Source organism: Rattus norvegicus, chromosome 13, assembly GCF_036323735.1.
Source record: "Rattus norvegicus strain BN/NHsdMcwi chromosome 13, GRCr8, whole genome shotgun sequence".
Lineage (NCBI taxonomy): Eukaryota > Metazoa > Chordata > Mammalia > Rodentia > Muridae > Rattus > Rattus norvegicus.
In genome coordinates this window covers 2,092,684-2,098,384 of record NC_086031.1, presented here as the reverse complement: position 1 = coordinate 2,098,384, position 5,701 = coordinate 2,092,684, and the positions used below count along the sequence as shown (strand labels likewise).

At 39.9% G+C, this 5,701-nt stretch overlaps 1 non-coding gene across 1 annotated transcript; it reads left to right on the top strand.

The window, feature by feature from the left end:
* Nucleotides 1-2,921: 2,921 nt before the first annotated feature.
* LOC120096390 (small nucleolar RNA SNORA44) lies at nucleotides 2,922-3,045 on the top strand. Its single transcript, XR_005492821.1, has one exon. It is a non-coding gene; the product is annotated as a small nucleolar RNA SNORA44 (small nucleolar RNA).
* The last annotated feature ends 2,656 nt before the right edge of the window (nucleotides 3,046-5,701 follow it).

Here is a 5,701-nt window from a genome sequence, read left to right as displayed (position 1 = left end):
TCACATCTATGTATTAGCGATCTGAACTCATACTAATCTTTCATTATGAATATCTCCCCAGTCCCTAGATTCAATTGAATACTTAAGACTTTTGAGCATTTTGGGGAAAGAAGACCAGAAAGATGGCTTAGCAAATATGAACACTGGCTGTGCTTACAGGGGACGTGGATTCAGTTGATAGTAGACTGGTTGGCTAAGGACCACATGTAATCTTAGTTCCAGTGTGTCTGATGCCCTCTTCTGATAACCACAGGCCCCTAACATGCACATGGTACACCTGTGTACCATGCAGTACATGAAGTAATCCCACGCACGTATAGACACATATATGAATAAATTAAAAAAAATGAAAGTGGAAATGTTGGTATTCTGACACTAGTCCTTCAGAACACCTTTTTTTTCTGTTCCCCAATGCAATCTTCTCCAGATCAGCAGCTCCTCAATTTCCCTTCAGAAAAACAAAAAAAGAGAAATGAAAAAAAATTTAAAAAAGGCCTCCCAGGGATGGAAACAGATGCACAGATCCACATGCAAACATTAGGTGAAGCTCAAGAAATTCTGTGGAACAGAGGAAGAAAACATTGTAAGAACTAGAGGAGACAAGAACAACACAAGAAAACCCACAAAATCAACTCACTTGAGCCCATAGAGGCTCACAAAGTCCGAATTGCTCACCAGGAAGCCTACATGATTTTTTCCTACCTTGGTCTTCCAGTAGGGCTTCTAAAAGTGAGAGTACATGCTATCTCTGAGTCTTTGCTTCCTTTTCCCCATATGGGGTTGCCTAATTTGACTTTAATATGAAAGGAGGTGCTTAGACTTACTGTAACTTGATATGAAATATGCATTAATATCCAGGAAAGCCCTGCTATTTTCTGAATGGAAATGAATGAGCAATAGATGGAGTTGGATAAATGGCCAGTGAGGAGAAGCACTGAGAAAAGAGGAAGGAGGGTAAACTGTGGTTAGGAAATAAAAATAAGAAGAAGAATAAAATTTAGAAGGAAAAGACTAGGCAAAAACACTCATATCAAGGATGAGTAAGGCAACCCAATTTAGAAACCACAAAAAAAAAGTATCAAGAGCAGATAAATACAAAATACCCTCACACCCACTGTTACGAATTGCATGATAATAATAAGTAATAACCATAATGTGTATCCAAAGGACTTACTGCAGACACAAACAGACTTTATAATTGGTGCTTGTACCTCTGTGAGTCACTATGACCCCTACTTAGGTCATATTTATGGGCTTTGCTCTCTTCTTTTGCCAAACTTATTCATTCCTCCAAGGTTATAGTCTCCAAGGTGAGGGACCTGATGATCTTCAATTGTGCTTTATCTCTGTGTAATTTTTTTTGACGGTTTCTCCATTTTTTCCTACCACATGCTAGCAAGTCTTTGGTGAAAATTGTGCAATCACCAACCTATGTGTGTATAAAAATGTCACTAGGGATAATTTTTTTGATTTTCTTCCATCACAGATCTCAGAGTTATTCAGCTGATATTTCCTGTTCATCCTGACCCACATATCATGTTGTGTTCTTTAAATTATTCGATTCACTGATTGGCTACTCCCACAGGATATGCAGCTCCATTACACCGGAATATCTTGTAAGCAGGAAAGATTATATAGTTCAATTATTTTATGGCTGAATTGGTGTCCCAGTCTAGGCCTATCACTAGAAGCCTTGGTTACAGTTACAGATAATGGCCAGTTCAGGCTCTGTATCTTGCATTACAGGCATCATGCTAAGGGTTACCCTCATATATTCCTGGGAGTTTCTGTTGCATTCAGGTTCCATCTCCCCCAAAACCCCGCCAAAGAAATGACTCTCATTTTCCCAACCTGACCCCTCATATCCCCATTCTCACAAGACCGAACCTCATTCATGAAATCTATTCTGTTTCTTCTTGCCAAGAATATCCATGCAATCCTCATACAGCCATCCTTGTTACTTGGTCTTTCTGTCGATTGCAGTATGATTAACATTTGCTTAACAGGTAATATTTACTTATAAGTATGTATCATGTTTTTCTTTCTGGGTCTGGATTACCTCATTCATGATGATTTTTCATTGTTCTATGCATTTGCCTACACTTTTCATATCACTGTTTTTAGTAACTGAATAATACTCCATTGTTGAAATTTACTGTCGATGCCCCATGCCCGCACCGACAGTGTCCCGCGAATCGGGCAAAAGCCTGTGGGATTAAAGAAACATACACACACAGGTTATTCGTGTCAAGCCAGAAGAGGAAGGGGCTCCTGTAGCTTTATTCACCAAATATATACTCATGTTCACCAGGTGGAAAATATCTGAAAATCACAGTGGGAAACCCTGGCTCGAGATTGCAGTAGCAAAAGATCAACTACGTGCCCTAAATAAACTAGGGAAAAATCCAGGAAGGCCAGCCTAAATGTCAAAGACAAAGACCAAGAAGACAAAAGGCAGGAATGAATTTACCACCACCCAGGTGTGTCTCCCAGGTGTGTCTGTACCAGGCCAGACTGCTCCTTTGTTAGGAAAAAAAAGGCTTCCACATGCATCAGCAGGGCTCAGCAGGTGTCAAACCCTGCAAGAGACCCAGAAGGGTCTGACAAGGTGGGTGCAACATTGCATGGGATCCAGGAGGCTCTGACAAGTCCCCCTATTTTATTTATTTATTTTTTTATTAAGCAAGTCCCCCTATAATAATTTCAAGCAGCAGCCTGTCTTAGGTCACTTTGAGATGACAAGCTTCTTTCCCGTCATTAGAATATTCTTCCAGCCTCAGAATTTCCTGCTTTAGGTGAAGCCTGGACCCAAAGAGTTGCCCGCTGTCAGCTAACTGCTTCTCGTGAAGGCTGAGCCCAATTTGTGCAGAAGGTTTTTCTCCTATCAAGGAGAAAAACACCTACTTAGTTGCTGCCCACGTCTGGAAGTGCTATTTGCACATGTGATAAGAAGCACAAGGGCCACTGCATGCCAGAGTAACGGAGAGACTTTGACAGCCCAGGTTATCATAGTGCCTGCTGTTGCCACTCAGCTCTCCTATATGTTTTTCCACTGGAGTTATGAGCTGTCTGTCCTTCTGTCCTGTGGTATTCACAACAAACTTTCCCTCTGCAGTGTGCACTTGGGCGGTTCTTGGAAGAGTCAGGAGACAGCCTGTCAGCCTCTGCTCATTAACCTAAGGACCATGTGAACAGTGAGGTGGCCATCTTGTGATTTGGTCTGCATTATTTGTTGGAAAAATGCCACAAGAAGATCACACTGGGATTTAGAAGTTTCTGGCTAATACTAAGCCAGGTAGCCTTTTGTGGCCAGATTGGTCTACAAAGAGAAACAGCATTTTGGAAAAGTGAAATACCTTTGTAACCTAACATGCAATTGGTTCAATAAAGACTTCAAATTAAAAAAAAAAAAAAAAAAAAAAAGAAGCACAAGGGCCCTAGGCCAAACTCGGAGGGCCATATCACCAAGGGCTGTTGTCAAGCTACTCCCGTAATAAAATTTAGAATTCCCAATTATCAGCAACTACTCCAGAAAGTTCACCCACTATGCTTGCCTAACAATAGATTGGGGAAGGGTAAGTCCAGAAACTGCAGACAAAATGGCTGCAACAATAGCAGCAAAAATGCCAAGGTCTTTCCTAGGACAGTTTAGTATCGGCCATTCTTCTCTGGAAAAACTGGCAGGCAATGGAACCATGTCTGAGATCTGCACAATCAGGGCAGAGTTCCCCAATCCACAGCAGTTTCACACAGATGGAATTTCTGTGAAGCTAAAGACTGCAAAAATGACAACACCAGTCAAGGTGGCAAGAGCCGCAAGGGGAATGAGGGGTGGCAGTGGTAACAGCTGGAGTCCAGTTTTCTCTGGCAAGCAGTGGTGCACAGAGGGTTGGGGCGCAGGCCATGGTGGGATGGGACATGCAGTGACAGTAACAATGACTGCAACAATGCCAAGATCTCTGTGATGACAAAAAATGAGGGGAAATCCTCCATCTTCCTCTAAAAACAAAGGAATGAGTCCAGGGACCCAAACCAGGAGAACTGAATCTTCATGCTCCCAGGATCAGCATGTCTCACCAGCCACTCAGGCAGCTGGCACACTCCTGTAGCATCCTGTAGAAAAAACACAAACATGCCGTCTTCCCCATAAAAATACCTGGACAGGATCATGTCAATATGTGGATCCTTTTACTTTACCTAGGCAGAAGTATGCCTAGTTGTAGGGTGCCGTAGACATTCAGAGTGTTCCTTGGCATCCAAATTTTAAAATTGAAATAAAAAAGGCATTATTTAAATAATAGTATAGCATACAGGGATATAACTTCCCCTTTTTACTTATTAAGATATTGTTAAGATATTGTTTATTAAGGTAAGTCCTCGAGGATTAAATTGAGGACACTAAGCACTTGTATATACAAATTGACTTGTATAACAAATTATTGTCTCCAGCTTTATTGTTTTGGTGATAAAAAGAATGAGGGACTGGGGATTTAGCTCAGTGGTAGAGGGCTTACCTAGGAAGCGCAAGGCACTGGGTTCGGTCCCCAGCTCCGAAAAAAAAAGAACCAAAAAAAAAAAAAAAGAATGAAATTTTTTTGACTAATTGTTCTTATGTAAGGGCTATAATCTGCCTGGTATCGTTCACTTCCCTTGTTAAGGGATCCAGGCAATTCAGTTTGAGTTCTTAAATGACCTATAAAGGAACAGTACTTAGTGCTCTTAACCACTAAGCCATCTCTCCAGCCCCTCACCAACTTTATTTACCTAAACATAAGCATTAATTAGAAATGCCAAATCCTGTAAACATGGCCCAGATTTAACCTTACTTACAAATCCCAGAGCTGGCAGAGCAAGGCTGGGAGTTGGGAGTAAGGAAATGGAGTCTTCCTCTTTTCATGAGTGTGTGCTATCAACTCCATTATCATTTTCAAAGAGCTGTGTCTATGGTTTTGTTTAGTTGTCTGAGCCAAAGCACTGAAAGGACAGTGAGTTGTCAGACATTCACACTGAAATCATGACTCACTTATTTTATATAGAAAACTTGCCTCCAATAAAGCATTAACTAATTGTAAAATTTGAGGGTTATTACTATCTAAAAAAAAAAAGGAAAACTTTTTAATCAATTGTAAACCACAAGCCACACATTGGCTATCACTACATGAATTGAAAGCTTGATTTTTTAACATTTAAAAAACAGCGTCTATAGCATGTAATTCAATAATCTGTGCTGAGCAAGGGGAAACTCTAGAGAATAAACAAGTGGTCCAATCACAAATGTAGCATTTTCATTAGATCAACCACTTATAAATAGAGTAAGCACATTTTCTATGGGTTGCATGCACAAATTTACAGTAAATACAAAAGCATGCTAAGAGTAAAATCATCAATTTTGTATGAAAAATTTGTATATGTGATAGGGCAAATACAGTATCTTGTAATAAACAATTTAATTGCTATTTGGAATAAGAAATGTTTTACCAGGTTTCTTTTTTTAAAATACTTTCAAGACTCTAGCCTACAATTTTGTATTAACACAACTGAAGCTTTATCTCCAATGAGGATAACAAAGACCTAAGTCTTCTGGTAAGGTGAGGTACTTAGCCAATTAACATATCCTTAGAAGCTTAAAATTAGTTTCAAATATTAAAAAGGGAATGTTCAATTTTTTTTTGCAGGAACAGCTACTCCCCAAATATTAAAG